The 19,482-nt window shown below is 38.1% G+C and overlaps 1 protein-coding gene and 1 pseudogene across 3 annotated transcripts in view; one reads left to right on the top strand and one right to left on the bottom strand.

Moving 5' to 3' along the window:
• Positions 1-19,482, top strand: part of PCDH15 (protocadherin related 15) — a 1,703,323-nt gene that overhangs the window by 630,179 nt on the left and 1,053,662 nt on the right. The gene's annotated exons all lie outside the window — the stretch shown is intronic.
• On the bottom strand, positions 9,656-10,434 carry LOC132684613 (small ribosomal subunit protein eS4-like; annotated as a pseudogene).

Genomic DNA, 19,482 nt, shown 5'->3' with positions numbered 1-19,482 from the left:
CTATAAAAGTGGTTTCATATTTTTTAGTTGTGAGTGCTCTTGATCTTTTGGCTTGTTATAGAATGAGCCCTACCTCTTAGAAACTTTAGTCAGTATGGTTTGGCAGATACCAATTTGTGTGTCGTGAACAGTAGGGATGTCATAGCTGTTTTCAGGATATAAAAATAGTTGAATTCCTAATAGTAGCTTGCATATACCTCTTTATAGAGGCTTTCAGGATAAAGAACTTTGTCCACCAGAATTTTCCAAGCAGTGGGGTGGTGAGCAAGGTGATTGGGGATAGAGATATATATTCATCAAAAGTGTAGGTGAGTGGTATAGGCAGAGAGAAAATAATTTTTATTACTGAAAAACATGCCCATAAAGAGACTGCATCAATAGCAGTGGGGGGAATTGGAGACTCTTGTTCTTGTTAAGAGTGGGAAACTTTGGGAGGAAGAAACTCACCTAAAGAGGATTTGTCTGAAGTTTTCGTTTAATACTCTATATAAATCCTCTTTATGTTCCCCAATGAAGAGACCTGTGATTGCAGATACAGTTTTCTTCAAGACTTCTGGATGGACAGAAAGATGGTTTCAAGACGGCCAACTGGATTTGGGTTATAATAAAAGATATTTGTTTCATTTCATATTTGAAGAGAGCTCACTTTGTTTCTATGAGCGATCAGGTAGATTTTCATTTATTTGAATTTACTGTCTCCTTACTCTGAAAAAGCAAATGTAAGGATGTGATGGCATGCCATAGTAGAATATTGATACACACAAATTATATAAATTACTTATTAAATAATGCTGCTAGACTAAAAATAGTAATTTAGGTGTATTTAAGTAAATTCAATAGAAAAGGCTAACAGGTGATAGGCTAGTTCTATTTTTAGTGTTTTCAGGAGCCTCCATGCCGTTCTCCAGAATGGCCACAACACCTGTTTGAATGTATCGTACTAAGCGGGATAAAACAGTCAGAGAAAGACAAATACTATATGATTTCACTCATAAGTGGAATTTAAAAAAACAAAACAGATGAACATAGGGGAAGGGAAGGAAAAATAATATAAAAACAGAGAGGGGGAAACAAACCATAAGAGACTCTTAAACACAGAAAATGAACTGGGGGTTGTTGGAGGGGAGGTGCATGGGGGTGTGGGCTAGATGGGTGATGGGCATTAAGGAGGGCTCTTGTTGGGATGAGCACTGGGTATTGTATGTGAGTGATGAATTAGTGGGTTCTACTTCTGAAACAAATACTACACTGTATGTTAACTAACTAGAATGTAAATTAAAAGAAAGACTAACATAAACAAAAATATAATTGTACATAAGAAATTACTCAGAATGTAACAGACCTAATGAGACTAACTTGTGAATTTGTTCATGCCTATGTCAAAATCATGGTTAAAAATGAAAGGTGGATAGTTAATTATTCAGATATTTACAACAAAATGGGCAACCTAAATATGTTACTAAACACAGAAGACTGAAGGAGAGAGGAAAATACAGAGACTACATAAGAAGTTTTTGTTTGTTTGGGGGAAATCATGCTAACTTGATAGCATAAGATAGGAAATATAAATAAGGGATGTTCTGCCTGATAATCTGTTCAAAAGAAAAAAGAACATAGATTCCTTATTTTCATTAGCTGAAGATGTGGATACATGCCAATGTTACACTCAGAGCATAGCGACTGGCTTTTTAGAGCACATCAATCCCCCTTTTGAGATGGATTGCTTGTTGGTGTTCAGGTTTCAGATCTATGAAGGATGGACAGCAGGCATTGCCATTTAGAGGGCGTGAAGGGCAGTTTCAGATGTTCACAAACATTAAATGTAGTACAAAATATTGTCACTACTACTGAAGACGGATTTATCTATACTTCATCCCTTGAACTCTAATTCTGCAATTTTATTTACCATTAACCAAAATCCATCTTAGGTAGTTATTACATGATAAAGTCTTTTTTTTAACTTGTGTTAAAAATATGCCATTCTTTACTTCGTAGTCTTCCTTGGAACCATAGAAAGAAGTCCAGCCTCTTTCCCAAGAGAGCTAATCAGGGTTTGAAGTCAGTTATGTGTCCTTCAGTAATTTCTTCTACAAGCTGTGCCTCCATTTTGAGTATCAATTCCTCATGTATGGTTGTTATTACTGTAAAAGTCATTCCCGAGTGTTCCTTTTACCTTATAAAAATGTGAGGTTCTGCAAAAGAATAGAAACTTTGGGGGCATCGGGGTGGCTAAGGTGGCTAAGCTGTTGACATTGGCTCAGGTCATGATCTCACAGTTGTTGGGTTCGAGTCCCACATCGGGCTCTGTGTTGACAACTCAGAGCCTGGCGCCTCCTTCAAAACCTGTGCCTCCCTCTCTCTCTGTCCCTCCCATGCTCATTCTCGCTCTCTCGCTCGCTCTCTCTCTCTCTCTCTCTCTCTCTCTCAAAAATAAACAAACATTAAAAAAGGAAAAAGGGAATAGTAACATTGGGGTCAAATTGCTCTGTTGCTTATAAGCCATGTGACTTGGGCCTAATTTAATCTCACTGTACCTATTTTCTCACCTGTAAAGTGGGGATAATGCTAATACTTTTGCCTCATAAAGTAGTTTCTGTGAAGATTAAATGGGTTAATTTTGCTACAGCACATATGTAAGTGCTAAGCGTTACTATAACTGCTGTAAAAATTGTTGTCGTAAAATATCTCTACCCTTATTCTCAACAGTGTTCAGCATGCACGATTTGCATTGTATGCATAGTCAACTCACTGACTATTAGGACAGTCTCACCTTGAGTCCCCACGCACACTCCCTGCTAATCTTGGATCCCCTCATGCTGAGTCGATTCATCTGAGCTGAGTGTGGGATGTTATATTTGTCTACACTACACTTTTCTTAGTATCAGCCTATAGTTGCATCCTCGCACATTTGGTTGGATCCTGATTTTTGTCATTTGATGCTTTAGGTTTTCTAAAAAATAATTTAGCAAACTACATTGACCTATATATTTAATATACAGTCTACACTTTAATTCTGGTCATAGGTAATAAAAGTTAGGAAGAATTAGGCTAAGAAGACGCATGTAGGGAATGGCCATGAAAGATTTCCTGCAGATTGAAATTGCACACATTTTAGATACTTTGACGCACTGCCCTTCTGAAAATTATTGGTCCAAATGTCCTGATATTAGCCTACTTGTGTCTGTATAGTTATCATGTTTCTGGAAGAATTTAGAAAATTTCCTTTGTGATAAATACACCATGATGAATATCACATACATAAGGGCCACTGGACTCTCATCATCTACTAATCTCTTCACCCTAGGAAATAAATGAGTTCAGTGTGTAGTAACTTGTTTTTAATGCAGCTGTGCAAGTTTTAAGTGTGTATCTTTCCAGACAGTCTATTCCTGTCCCTTAAACAAAGAGCTGTAGAACCAATATTGGGATTGATTTTTAGACTACATCTGATATTTGGGTTTCCTTCTTTGAAAGTAATGAATATTTTTCCATTTTCTAGCCTTCTCGTAGTTTTATTCTAATTTCTCAAATTATCAATATTGGTGATTTAGTAAAACCTTGACACAGTGTTCTCAGAATATCAAAAGATAACGAATGACCGGGCTAGGGGACTGCTGAACTCAGAGGAACTTCGTGGTTTTGCACACTGTAGGCACTCCCTGATACAGTTAGGGGAGAAAGGAATGATTCTGGGGGTACGGAATTATCATGACATTTCACTTCAAGACAGAAAACTTGGATTCTAAAACCTGGAACTGACAACATGACCAATTTCAGTAACTTAGGGATCCCTAGTGTGCTAATTCCCAAGTTATTTAAATCCTCAAATAATCCATGATGTATCCTTACTTTTCCTGTACATTTTCCATTAAATACTCTGCACAGGGTTTTTCCAGCCATTTCAAACTTTCAGGTCAATTCCCCTGCATACACAATAGACCACATCTCACATAAGCAAGAGACTTGGCCGCAGGGTTCTTGCCCCTTTTTTCTTTTTCTTTTTTTTTTTAAATATGAAATTCATTGTCAAATTGCTTTCCATACAACATCCAGTGCTTGTCCCAACAGGTGCCCTCCTCAATGCCCATCACCCACTTTCCCCTCCCTCCCACCTGCCGTCAACCCTCAGTTTATTCTCAGTTTTTAAGAGTCACTTATGGTTTGCCTCCTTCCCTCTCTGTAACATTTTTCCCCTTCCCCTCCCCCATGGTCTTCTGTTAAGTTTCTCAGGATCCACATAAGAGTGAAAACATATGGTATCTGCCTTTCTCCGTATGACTTATTTCACTTAGCATAACATTCTCCAATTCCTCCATTGCTCTCCAGTTCTCTCCATTGCTACAAAAGGCGAGATTTCATTCTTTCTCATTGCCAAGTAGTATTCCATTGTGTACATAAACCACAATTTCTTTATCCATTTGTCAGTTGATGAACATTTAGGCTCTTTCCATAATGTGGCTATTGTTGAAAGTGCTGCTATAAACATTGGGTACAAATGTCTCTATGCATCAGCACTCCTGTATCCCTTGGGTAAATTCCTTGCAGTGCTATTGCTGGGTCATAGGGTAGATCTATTTTTAATTTTTTGAGGAAACTCCACACTGTTTTCCAGAGTGGCTGCACCAGTTTGCATTCCCACCAATAGTGCAGGAGGGTTCCCGTTTCTCCACATCCTTTCCAGGATCTATAGTCTCCTGATTTGTTCATTTGAGCCACTCTGACTGGCATGAGGTGATATCTGAGTGTGGTTTTGATTTGTATTTCCCTGATGAGGAGTGACATTGAGGATCTTTTCATGTGCCTGTTGGCCATCTGGATGTCTTCTTTAGAGAAGTGTCTATTCATGTCTTCTGCCCATTTCTTCACTGGATTATTTGTTTTTCAGGTGTGGAGTTTGGTGAGTTCTTTATAGATTTTGGATACCAGCCCTTTGTCTGATATGTCATTTGCAAATATCTTTTCCCATTCCGTTGGTTACCTTTTAGTTTTGTTGATTGTTTCCTTTGCAGTGCAGAAGAGTTTTATCTTCTTGCCCCTTTTTTTCTAAGGTTGTCTTCCCCTTTCTCTCTCTCCTCTCCATTTTCCTTACTAACTTGTAGTTATCTTTAAATGTTTTTTAAAGATGCATTTATTTTTGAAAGAGAAAGAATGATTTGGGGAGGGGTAAAGGGAGAGGGACAGAGGATTCAAAGCAGGCTCTGCACTGACAGCACAGAGCCCAATTCAGGGCTCGAACTCACAAACTGTGAGATCACGACCTGAGCCGAAATTGGATGCTTAACCAACTGAACCACCCAGGCACTCCACTTTTGTTATCTTTAATGTTCATCTCTTAAGTCACCTCCTCTAGGATGCCTTCTTGTACATAGTCACTTGCCATGCCTCCACCCACCGAGTCTATGTTGTCTAGAGCCATGTGGCCCCATCCCTCCCTTCATGGCATCTGTGAAACACTTACCACCCATCCTTTTCACAGCTACTTCACCCATCTAAGACCCCAATGTATCCTAATAACAATAAGAAAATATAGTAACTATGCTCTATTAAGTGCTTGTAATGTACACATGTATATGTAAACATATATCTATCAATATAAAATGCATATTTATATATAGATAGATACAGGTATATAATCAGCATCTCTATGAAAGACTTCTATAACAAATAATTGAAATAGAAGATTGAATTCACCTGTCCAAATCACACAGCTCTCAGGGAATGAGCCTAGAATTCCTTGCATATAGCTACCTCGTAACTACATTAATTCTTTAAAAATCCAAGAGGAAAAGCAGTTCCCAAATGGTCAGCGTATGAAATAACAGCACCCCCTTTGCATTTACTTGCTGAGAAATAAGTAAATAGACCCAAGGATAATATACTGGAGACATTCTTGATTTTGACACACAAAAACCTCATTGTTTTATGCCCCCCCAAAATGCTCAGCTTGTAATGGGTGCTCAAAATATTTGTTGATGGGGGCACCTGGGTGGTTCAGTTGGTTAAGTGTCCGACTTGGGCTCAGGTCATGATCTCATGGTTTGTGAGTTCGAGCCTCGCATCAAGCTCTGTGCTAACGGCTCAGAGGCTGAAGCCTGCTTCGGATTCTGTCTCCCTCTCTCTCTGCCCCTCCCCTGCTTGCGCTCTGTCTCTCTCTTTTAAAATTTTAAAAATAAGCAAACATTTAACAAATTAAAAAATATATAATGTTTTATTTATTTTTGAGACAGAGACAGAGCATGAACAAGGGAGGGTCAGAGAGAGAGGGAGACACAGAATCCAAAGCAGGCTCCAGGCTCTGAGCTGTCAACACAGAGCCCCACACGGGGCTCAAACTCAAAAACCACAGGATCATGACCTGAGCCGAAGTTGGACACTTTACCGACTGAGCCACCCAGGCGCCCCAAACATTTAACAAATTTTATAGAAAAGCTATTTGTTGATGGAATTTGTCGTTTTTAGGGCGTTTCAAAAGAAACGCTAGCAGCGAAGGAGATTCACGGTCTGCTTGCTTTGTGAAGTCTGGCCTGAGACCCCACTTAGCTGTTCTGTGCCACCGCATACCTCTATTTGTGTGATGTAACTTCATCAACCCTTAACCCACTATAAACAAGAATTAGCCTTGACCTGAAAACCAAATAAATATGCATGAAAAGGTTCCTCAACTTCGTGTTTATTTTGCATATGTGTTCAGAGTACAGCATTAAGTTCAGTATTCCCAGGATACCGCAGTCCATGGTGAAGGCAGGATTACATTAAAGGGCATGTCCTTGGTGACTGCCTAGAGCTCTGAACTTAGCCGCCCGCTTACAACTCTGACAGATTGTGATGGAAATGTATATTTATATTACTGACTTCAAAAAAAGCATTTCATTAGGAATGGAAGGCCAGGGTGTTTCAATGGTATGAAAGAAACAGGGTGCATGGGGATATGCACTGTTTGAGTACAAAGTCTTGCGGGATATATGTATGTGTGTGTATAAACATGTATGCACATACGTGTACACATGTGCTACATGTATATGTAACATATTTCACAGGAAGATATTTACAGATTTTGCAGGCAGAAAGGATCAGTATAAATGGAATTTCCTACGTTCAGGATCCTGTGCTCGAGTGTGCACTAATTCTTTACCTGGACTCTGTTCACTGAGTTTTACCAAAGACTGTGCAATGAATACGTGTGATTTTATTGGAAAGAGATTTGTTTTCACCTCTAGGCTATGCCATTGCCCCTTTGTTACGTGTGTGTGTAACTTAGGAGTTTTCCCAGTACATGAGCATTTGGTCTGTTTGCTTTATTTTCTGATTTAGAAGATACATGCAAAAGTGGCATATTTAGCTCGTAATGTTATCATTTGGGAACTCATTAACATTTTAGAGTCTTAGAGATTTGTAGAGATGCTAATTCAGTCATTAGGGGTATTTATCTCACTCTTAGAAATACATGTGATGTGTGTATGTGTATCCCACAAGCCAGAATGTTTGTGTGTGTGTGTGTGTGTGTGTGTGTGTGTGTGTGTACACAACGGCTTCAGCCCTTATGCCTATCCATAGAGCATGCTTCTATTTTAAGATCAAGCTTGACAACCTAAAGATACTCCCTTAGACAATTGTAACGGTCACAATGTCAGGAAGACTTACCCTTCCTTCACCGAAGACAAGGCACACATTTCGCTTAAGTTAGTCCCAATTCTGTCACTTCAGCCATCTGCTTGTGTGAACAGTGGGCAGGCTGGGCCAGTCACCCTTGTTTTCTGCACTTTCACTCAGCAGAGCTAACACTACTGTCAGTATATGTGATGAGAGAAGATGCAGAAATAGGGGCGTAAAAGAAGGATTTCAAAGCCCCAAAACCAACTATACAAAATAGTAACGGATTATGAGTGCTCTTACATCACAAGTGCAGATGCAAATTAAGCACATCTTGGGTTACAGGTGCAGACAGTTTCACATAGCCCAGAAAAAAGGTAATATTTAATTTCATACATCAAGCATATGACAAAGGTTTGAAAGAGTGAAAACTGATTTTTCTTATCTGCAAATGTGACCCAAGTGAAACCTAGCTTTAAAATATATATTTGAAGGGCAAGCATCCTTTAAAGCAACTCTTTCTCTAAATTTGTATTTTGTATAAAGAATTGTTTGCCATTGATCCACCTTAACAAATCACATGTTTTCATTATTTCATACTCCTTTCTAATTTTTATTCGTGTGCACATACCTTTTAACATAGCATCATAAATTTGTTTTTGTGGTCTATACATTTTACTTAATTTATTAATCATAGCCTTCTTCCATGTGGTTTCAAAGTGGTCACAATTATAATTGTATAATGAAATAGTACCCTGTCATACATTTTCTCGTTTTAATTTATTGTGTTATTATGGATTCTATGATACTGCCTCACCTTGCCCTGTTAAAAGAATTCCAAGGACTGTCGTTACTAGGTAGAAATGTATAAGTATTTTTATAACTCACATCAAACACATGTGAAAGTGACAATATTGTGATTTAGGATGAGCAGGGTCAGGAAATTTTGTAACTGATAGATGTTGAAGTACTCTACCTAAACAGCTTAAAACAAACGTAGGTTTTTCTACTCCCAAAGTCCTATGAGCAGTAGTTGTCAGAATGATTCTAAATGTCTGAAACTAAAAAGGCTTCTCAACAAGACCTGTGAAGTTCTCCCTATTGATTTTCACTGTTTAGCAACACTGGGAGTTAGTGATATCAAGAATTAGCAGTGTTGGGGGACGGGAGAAGGGGATTTTTATCAACTTGGCAGTTATACCAAATGTAGGCATGGGGGTCTTTAACATTTCTTAGTCTAAATTGGAGAACTTAATGGCCCGTTCTATTTAGAAATCTTGAATGAAAGTTTGTATAGCTGCATGGGGTATTTAGTTCTTAGCCAATATCTTAACATAATTTAGCAATCATTTATTAAGTGCCTACAATGTGAAAACACATTGTAGATCCCGGGGATATGCAGATAAGGCAAAGTTATTGCCCACTTGAAATTTGTATTTACTCCCTACTTATTGAAGAAAGACAAAGAGTCTCTGTACCTTGTCAAAATGCATTTACTTTAACAGTTAGTTACTGATTATTTTACTGAAGGCTCCATGGAAAGATGAAATGTTTTACATTGCACTCCCGACAGGAAAACAATGAAAATCCCTTTGAAAAACTAAAATATTCCCAGGGGATAGTATAACAGATACTGACACTTCCCTCCTACATGAAAAAAAAAACAAAAAACAAAAAACAAAAACTAAAAAAATAAAATAAAATAAAATATGGAAAACAGCACTTATCATGCATTGGAGATTAGGACAGAGATTCCTGTGAGAGGGGGAACATTAGGTGATAACTATGACTGCCCTGAGTTGTGGTCTGGAGACTTTCCACGCTGTGCTGTTGAGGAGTGACCCAGGTGCTGCCTGGAAACTTCTGCATTCAGAGACACAAGTAGGTGGCTAAGAAGGCTAATACAACTGGAGTTCACAGGACACAGGACTGGAAAGAAAAGAGCTTCCCAAAGAGAAGGCTCCTGAGGCTTGGAATCCTCTCCAAATCTTCTAATTTTTTTTATTGTGCTGTATTATCTTTAATTAAGTACAAAGGCTTCCTATTAAGTCACCTAGAGACCATTTTACCCACTGCTCTGTTTGACCACCAGTCTTTTGTCTCTTTCTTGAGCAATGGTGAGGCAGATACCCTTTACATGGGTAAGAGAAATCCATGGCTTGTTGCCTTTGCCAATAACAAAAATATTGGAGAACTGGGTGGCAGAGCTGTTGCCATTGGCAATGAACTATATCCAGAGAACCATAGTGCCTTTCTCGGGCACCGATCACACCAGTTCTTCCCAGGTTAGCACCTCTAGTCACCATACATAGATTACCAGTGTCAAACCTGATGAAATCAGTAATCTTTGCAGTCTCCAAATCAATCTGAATGGTGTCCTTCACCTTGGTGAGGGGATCAGGATAGTAGATAGTGCCAGCATCATGGACCACCAGGTGAGGGGTTCCTTTTGTCCACACAAAGATCTCTCTCACTTTGCACAACTTATACTTGGCCTCCTCAGGTGTCATCCAAAGAACAGAAACAACCCTTGGTGTCATACAGATCAGATGGAAATTCTCCCCAGTCTTTGAATGCTGCTAACATACATAAAACCAGCAGGGTGGGTTATATCAGCTCAGACCTTGCCATCAATCTTAATAAAATGCTGTATCAGATCTTTACTTCATCTCCTGTTAAGGCATACTTAAGTCTGTTCCTTAGGAAAATGAGGAGAGGAAGACATTCTCTCAGCTAATGGGGACCTGTAGATGGTTGAGGGACAAGCACACTGGTCAGTTTATCCAGCATCCAATGCTTTGAAGCTGTTACACACTTCAGATGCTCCTTGGGACCACAAGCCATGGCTGCACCAGGCACAGAAAGAAGACTGCCTCCTTCCAGTACCTGAGAAAGAGACTGGAGTCCTTTCCAAGTCCTAAGTTGAATATTGACTGGTGTAAGCATGTGAGGAAGCTGTCTGAGGCTGTGTAAAGAACCTGACAAGAATAGGGGAATTCTTTTCAGGGTCCACATAGGACCAAAGATAGTTTATGTTCTAACTATCCAGAGTGTAAAACTCTGGTTTCCAGAGTGGGGAAAAAAAAATTCTACATAGGTTAGGGTACTCAGAAGGATATTCTAATAAGTGGGGATAATTAGTATTCAGAAAGATATTATCTTCGTTGTGGTTAAAAGTCGTCATAGACTGAGCAGTACTCTGGACACAGCTAACAAATCAAAAAGCCATTCCAGAAAGAATCACACTAGTTCCAAGTAATGTGCCTACTTTCTAGAATAATGCTGGAGAGCATTTAGAGGAATATGAAGCCATCCATGATTCAGCAAGGTAAAACACATAATGTTCAGCATGAAATGAAATGTTATATTGGTATTGAAAGAAGAAAGATGCTGTGACTCACCATAATATAGTAAAAAATAATAGAAATTGACATAATAGAAATTGACAGATTATAGATATGATAGAAGTTATGGACAAGGACACTAAACAGTACAATTACATCTGAAGTATATAAGATGGCACACGGAGAATACTTTGGATGAGATCGAAAGAAAATTAAACACTGTGAAAGAAAAGGCCAGAGGAAGTGAAGATAGGGTAATGGAAACTACCTGAAATGTGATAGAGAGATAAAAGACTAGAGACACGATAACGAAAACATCAGTGAAGTGTCATAGGATAATATCGAGTGGTCACGTAAAATTGTACCTGAAAAAAGAGTGACGGAAAACATATTTTATGAAATAATGGCTGCACGATTTCCAAATTTGATGCAAATTATACAACAATGGATTCAGGAAACTCAACAAATGCCAAACATAAGAAACACAGAAAACAAGGCATATCATACTGAAATTCCTCAAAATCAAGGATAAAAATAAAAGCCTAAAAGCAATCTTAGTAAAGCAGTTAAAGATAAAATGGCAATAGATCTCTCATCTGAGACAATATAAGCAAGAAAACAATGGAAAAGCATGTTTAAAATCCTGCAAGAGTGGCGCCTGGGTGGCTCAGTCAACTGAGAGTCTGACTCTTGATGTTGGCTCAGGTCATGAACTCACTGTTCATGGGTTCAAGCCCTGCGTCAGGCTCTATATTAACAATGCAGAAACTGCTTGGGATTCCCTCTCTCCCTCTCTCTCTGCCTCTCCATCACTCTCTCTCTCTCTCTTTCAAAAATACATAAACTTTAAAAATAAAACCCTGAAAGGAAAACAACTGTCAACCTATAGACCATACTCTATCTTTAAAAAATGAAGGTGACTAGAGACTGTCTCATCACTAGCAGATCTATAAATTTAAAAAAAAAATAATAAAATAAATGTTTAAAAACACCTTCCAAGTAGAAGAAAAAAAAATACAAGGTCTAAGTCTGGATTTGTACAAAGGAATGAACAGCTGCATAAATTGGAAATGTATGGAAAGTATTTTGTATTTTATTAAAAAGCCTCTTTAATTGATAATTGACTCTTTGAATTAAAAATAGTACAAATGTACTGTGGCACTTGTAAAGGTAAAATATGTAGAGATAAAGTATGTAAAAAACATATAACAAAGTTTGGAATGAGGAATTGTAAGTATACTATTATACCGTACTTGTGCTGTAATACTGTACTTGAAGTGGTCAAGTCTCACACAAAAGGAGACTGGGGTAAGCGAAAATTGTATTATATAAACCCTATTACCAGGTAGATTGATAAATAGTGGTATGTCCAGACAATGGGATACTAAGAAATTTAAAAAAAGAAACTATTGATATACATAATAAAATATTCATTTAATATTCATTTAAATATTAAAATAACTTTATTCAGTGAAAAAGGCAACACAGAGAAAACATACCATGTAATTTCATTCATGCAGTTTTTAAAAAGTGCAAACCATTCCACAGTGACAGAAGGCCAGTCAATGGTTGTCTGGGGATGTAGGTGGGAGTGAGTGTGTAAGTGATTGGAAGAAAAAGGGGAGGGGTCACAAAGGAGCCCACGGAACTTGTGGAGGTAATAAGTGTAATCATCATCTTTTTTTTAGGTTTTATTTATTCATTTGGAGAGAGAGAGGGGGGTGGGGCATAAAGAGAGGAAGAGAGAATCCTAAGCAGGTGCCATGCTGTCATCACAGATCCCAACCTGGGGCTCAATCCCATGGCCTCTAGGATCATGACCTGAGCCAAAATTAAGAGGGAGTTGGACGCTCAACCAAGTGAGCCACCCAGGTGCCCCTGTCATCATTATCTTAATTGTGGTGATGGTTTCCAGGTTCATGCATGTGGCAGGATCTCTCAACTGGTAGCTTTAAAGCACGTGCCATCTGAAGTATAACAGTGTCTCAAAAAATATGTGAAAAGCAAAAAGTTGGTTTTTACAACCAACCCGCCAAACAACAAAAGCCCAGATCTTCCTTCCACAGTTTTTCTAGCCTGCCATAGTATCTTTCCATCAAACACAGCCTAGAACAAATTTTCCTTAATTTACTTAGTAATCTGCCTCTTGTTCTCAGCAATCACAACTCAGCAGAGCCTGTGTGGTTACTTGAATGTTGCTGACCACGTTCCTTTAGAATATTCTTTAATGACTAGTGATTGCAATCTCTGGTTTACATGTGAAATTTCATTCTAATATACATAGTATGTGTGTATATATATATGTATATATGTATATATATGTGTGTGTGTGTGTATACATATATATGTGTGTGTGTGTATATATGTATACACACATAATACATACCTAACAACATGCATATGCTGATTACATATGACATGTATATTATAGAATATAGAATATATATTTCACGTGGTATATGTGTATATGTGTGGGTGTATTGTATATAAATATAAATACACACAAAGACAGAGCTATACTCTGTTGTGATGGTAACAATTTTGACATGTTTCTTCATGAGTAAACTACTTAAAGAGTTATGTGAAGTCATGTTACTAAGTTCATTTTACTGTAGATTCACAGGAAAAGCTTTTTTAATGTTATTTTTTTTTATTTTTGAGAGAGACAGAGACAGAGCACGAGTGGGAGAGGGGCTGAGAGAGAGAGAGCGACGCAAAATCTGAAGCAGGCTCTAGGCTCTGAGCTGTTAGCACAGAGCTTGATGCAGGGCTTGAACCCATGAACTGTGGCATCATGACCTGAGCTGAAGTTGGACACTCAACTGACTGAGCCACCTAGGTGCCCCCTAAAAGCTGTTTTTTTTTTCCATGTTTACTTATTTAGAGAGAGAGAACGAACGAACGAATATGAACAGGGGAGGAGCAGAGAGGAGAGAGGGAATCCCAAGCAGGCTCTGTGCTGTCAGCACAAAACCCAATAAGGGGCTCTATCACATGAATTGTGAGCCGAACTCAAGAGTTGGATGCTTGACCAACTGAGCCAACCAGGCGCCCCAGGGAAGGCTGTTTTGAAAGAGGACTACCCCACAGGAGAAAATGTTTGTATTGAAATATGGTTGTGTTATGGAGAAACATTCATATAGCTCTTCAGAGCCCCAGCAGACCAATGTAGATACATATGTAAATGAAGCAGTGTCATTAACCCCTACTTTGTGAGGAGCATGCTGATAATCATATATATATATATATATATATATATATATATATATATATATATATATATATATTTGTTGTTGTTGTTCAAAAACATAGTAACTTCATTACTTGTCCACTGATGGGTCCTGACCTAAGGTGAATACGCTTAGGTCTATCTGTACATATTTCATATGTATACTGTAGCTAATATTCTCTTGTACTAGGGCCACTAGCACAATGTAACTTTATCAAACGTAGACGAAATGTTACTTTAAATATTCCTAATCTGCAAATTAACACTGCGTCTCCTATGTGTTTGCAAAAGTTACAGAAGTTATAACATTGTCTCAGAGTTGGTTGCTCTTTCTGACTATTGAGAATAAATTATCATTCATTAGTGATTTCCTAGTGATCCCTGAGGTTGTTAAAACTTTTCTCACCTCCTGGTTAAGGGGAATTGGAATTAAAGATTTTATTGCCTCTCAGAACTTGACCTCTATAGAAAAATAACATAATTTTAAGCCCCAGAGGAAATCACCTCTTACTTCCTGGAGTTCCCTTGTGAAACCCATCAATGATATTATTAACATGATTTTGTCTTTTAAATGTTTCAAAGCATCTCACAGTCTTTCGGATCTTTGCATGTGACGGATTGGAAAGGGACCTGGCCCTCCTTGTTTCTGGATCTTCATATAGACATAATGAGGCCACACACTTTCTAAAATTTGTGCAACGTATGGTTGATTAACAGGCATGTGGAATCAGAGGGACCATTGAAAAATCTGTCATTTTTCTAGACCAATATTATTCCCCTATGTTCTTATAATTGCATAGTTGAAAAAATGTACAAAAAGTGATTAAAGTCACTAACGCTTTCTAAATGTTTGGGGGCTTGGAGTGAAAGATACACTGACATTCTAAAATCTTTGCCGGTCCTGTGCTACTTATATAGCTAGTATTACTGGCACTTTATTTTGCAAACACGCTAATGAAGGATCAGGTCCAAAAGAGTGCAGTGTGCAAAGATAAACTGATCTGCATAGGAAAATTGGAAGGGTATTAAATTGGAGAGAACAATTCTAACAACCCAACTAGATTAGGATCCTGTAGAGAAGTGGCTGGTGAGAGCCTGTAATTGGTAGCTGAAGGATTTTTAAATACAGTGTTGCTTAATATTTACTTTCATATCGCTTGTTATGCTGGATGGTAAACAGATCTTTCAATTTAAAGTGCTCAGTCAAATGCCTTACGTGAGTTATTTTAAGGAAAAAAAAAAAACAATGAACGTTCGTTAATTTTACCGTGGGTTGTTACAGACTAAAATGAAGAAATATCGTGGAAAATAACATGTTAGTGAGATCTACAAAGTCAGACCCAAAGCGGCCATTACAATGTAATCCTGGAACAATATGCTGGGATTTTAGTAAGAAAATGGGATGAGGGGCTCAACCCAATTGATTTCATTAAGATGGTCAGGAAAACCTATTTTATATGCAGATTACTACATACAAATTTCACTAATTACTTGTACTTCAATGCCCGTGTGTGGTTTGCCAAAATAGCAAATCTCAAATGAGAAAATGAATATCATCAAAATCCCTTGATCCCTTTCCAAAAGGAGGAAATAGCATCCTACTACTGCCCCCCCACCCCGCCCCAGCACAAACATCTTGGGTCAAAATCAGTCCTTACTCCTTTCTTGCTCAGTGTTGGGATGGTTATGTCAATGTTTTAGTCCTTTTATTGCCCCTGGAACTTTCCTGGAAGATTTCCCTTTGAAACCTAGAGCCAGGGTAAACGCAGACTGGTATTATGATGCTAGCTAAGGAAAGCATGGGTGCCAAAAATACCAAATCTGGGGAAAAAAAATCCTGAAAACACCCCTAAAGCCCTAGAGTCTCAAGACATTATTTGATTACAAACAAGCCAGAACCTTCACTGAAAAGCATCAGTTAGTTTTCCTGGGTATTTTGAGCCACAATTTAGCATGCCATTCAGACAACCAATTTTATATCCTATGGTAATTAGTAAGGGGGAGGGGTGATGGTATTTAACAACCTCCCACCTTAAATTTGTGAAATAAAATTAGAGTTGTCATCGTGGGGTAAAAAATCCACGTTCAGAAGTGCTTGACCTTGAATCTAAGATCCAAGCTAGAGCCCCTTCAAGTGTTCAAGTGTCTGTTTTTCATGGATAAAGATCATGTGTGTGTTTTTTTTTTCCTGTAACTTTAAAAAAAAATATTTTTTTGTTGTTACTCTTTCTCTGTTGGTTGGTTTTAAGCATAGCGTAACATCAGAATCAGGTCTGTTTTAAATTCCAGATGACTGGCCTGAAATGTGTATGGTTCTATTTTGTAAGATGTTTTGTATTGTCATTCTGGAGACCATCCGACCACACGTATATAGCATCAGAGATAGATCAACTCTTTGTTGTACATACCCCGGAAAACTGGCTCCATTTGCCTTTTAAATTCTTATGATAACTGAATTTGCTGTAAAGGAGCAAAGGTTTTCAAAAGGCATTGAGTCACGTATTTCTACTGCAGGTACAGGGTTTAATTGTACGCTTACTTTTCAACAGCTCTTTTGCTTTTGCCAATAACGTCTCCCTAATAGTGTGTTGCCAAAAGACATTTCTTTTTTATTATTTAATTTACTTATGGAAAAAAAATGGCCCAGATATTACTTATCTTCCTTGATTATATACATATTGACTCGAACCAGAACTACAAATTACAATGGAACTCCAGAAAATAGCATAGGTTGCAAGTTCAACAATATTAATTTTGCTTACTGGCCCTCTGTGGAGGTAGTTGTTTACTGGCACCTTTGTGAAATAGTGTCTATCTGAATGAGAGAAATTTCTATATCCATATGCCTAAAGGACAAATGAGTAAATTGTCTTAAGTATATTGTTTCACAGATGTCAGAATCTTTCATGTGTCCCCTTATTAGTTTATTAGAAAAGACTCAATGAATAGATTAGTCTGGTATTTTTATTCTTACATTAAAGGTAATAGGACTAAGGCACAAATTAAATTTGCTGGGCACAGTTTGCCTAGCTGATCACTGACAGAGTTGATATTAGAACTTAATGACGTTCAGGTGAGTGGTCACATATACAAATACTGAGGGGGAGACTCATTCACATTCATGTAATTAATTAAATATAAGAATAGAGAACTTTCCAGAGGAAGCAGTATAAAAGAAGAACAAAGATCATAGGATTAAGCTTTGTCATAGGACTAAATAAACAACTAATTTTCAGAAACAAAAAGACTGTTACCACTACTGTGATTATCCCAGCTTTCCTGTATGTTTTGTCTCCAAATATCATTGCCTCACCTCCGGGCCTGACCTAATGCTTGTCAGGACGAGAATCAACAAACTGGTAGAATACTATTTTCTGCGTAGTCTTTTTGTGCTAAAGCAATCTGTTCACTTTTATCATAACATTTTCAAGAGACAACCAGGTAATTTTCCTTATAGGATATTTTTGATTTATCTGATTGTTTCCTCTTAGTGTCTTTTACATCATTCCTTTGTTTCCTAAACTTCCTATAAACTGGAAACTTGGTCTATAGGGTAGGTTAGACTCAGATTAAACTTTTTTTGGAGTACCTGTCTGGCTCAGTCAATAGAGCATGTGACTCTTGACCTCAGGGTTGTGAGTTTGAGCCCCACGTTGAGTGTAGAGATTACAAATAATAATTTTTAAAAAAATAAAAAAAATTATAGCAAGATGATTTCATAGATCATATTATATACTTATAATAATCTCGTTAAAGAGTGCACACAAATCATGTCCCACTAGCAGAAATTTCAACTTGTATTACTTGTTTAAGAAACTATTATGAGAGTGCCTGGGTGGCTTAGTCTGTTAAGTGTAATGACTTTTGGGCCCAGGTTGTGATCTTGTGATCTCAAGTTTCGGTAGATTGAGGCGCACATAGGGTTCTGCGCTGACAATGTGGAGCCTGCTTGGGATTCTCTCTCTCTCTCTCTCTCTCTCTCTCTCTCTCTCTGTCCCTTCCCTGCTTGCTTACATGTGCACACCTCTCTCAAAATAAACAACAAAAAAGTATTATGAGATGTGTTGATTCTAAAGTAAATTTTTCCATAGATATTAGCAAGAAGCCCGTGCTGTTTTGTTACCTTTAATTGAACTGTTCCAAAGCCTAATTACTTGATAAGTGGTCACAAAATGGTGGTTTTTCTAATTCTGTCATTCCACCTATATATGTGTGTGTGTGTGTGTGTGTGTGTATTAATTGGCATTCTTAAAGGTACATTCTCTCATTAACTAGGGATAAAATGCAGTTCTTCCTAAAAAGGAGTAGTAAAAGCTTATTTCTTTTCCGTGGGAAATCAAATAGCTATGTCCAGGGTTAGGAGATTATGGGGAGCGCATTGCAAAGCAGAACACTGCATTCTGGCCTTGCTGAAAACAGAAGGCCACACTTTGCTTATCTAGTTAAATGTATATCCAGGGGGCACTCACTTGGCTTATCTGGTTAATGTATGTCTAGGGGTTAGGTCCTAACCTATGCTCATAATTTATGAGCCTATGCTCATTAATTCCTTAGACCGTGTGGTTGCATGGAGTATTTTACCCTGTGTTAACTGACTTTTCTGCTGGCCTTTCTATACGTCCTTAAAAATACATTTTTTAAAGGTTTATTTATTTTTGAGAGAGAGAGAGAGAGAGAAAGACAACACGAGCAGGGGATGGGCAAAGAGAGGAGACAGAGAATCTGAAGCAGGCTCCAGGCTCCAGCCTGTAAGTACAGAGCCCAACACACGGGTTGGACCCATGAACCGCTAGATCATGACCTGAGCTGAAGTTGGACACTCAACTGACTGAGACACCCAGATGCCCCTATAGGGTCTTATCGGCATGTAGGCCACTGACCTATTGCACACTGTTTCCCTAAATGTATGCTAAATAAATACGGGGGCTTGAGAGCAGCTCGGAGAGACTTCCCTTAGCCTCCCTCTCACCTCTCCTGACTTGAATGGAGTCTTGAGTAACCCTTTCTGCCGCCCTACGCTTTGCTGGACAAAGTCAGAAGCTGAACCCATACTTTTGCACGAATTATCTATTTTTCTGTTAAATGGTTACAATAATAGGCATGTCCAGTGGTGGCAAATCCTGGTGTTGTTTTCTACCTCCTCTTTGTCGTCTTCTCCTGCACCCTGCCAGATTTTTATGTTACCACTTCAAACTCATGGTTTTATAGTTTTCCAGTGTTTTTCACTCATTAACAGTTATTTTTTTCCAATCAACTTTTCATTGAATAAAATGTGTCCTTTACTTTAAGAGCACATGGGTGTGCAGTATTTTTCCACAT

The sequence above is a fragment of the Panthera onca genome, chromosome D2, assembly GCF_046562875.1.
Source record: "Panthera onca isolate mPanOnc1 chromosome D2, mPanOnc1 haplotype 2, whole genome shotgun sequence".
Lineage (NCBI taxonomy): Eukaryota > Metazoa > Chordata > Mammalia > Carnivora > Felidae > Panthera > Panthera onca.
The sequence above is the reverse complement of the archived record's forward strand: the minus strand, read 5'-3'. Positions and strand labels throughout refer to the sequence as shown.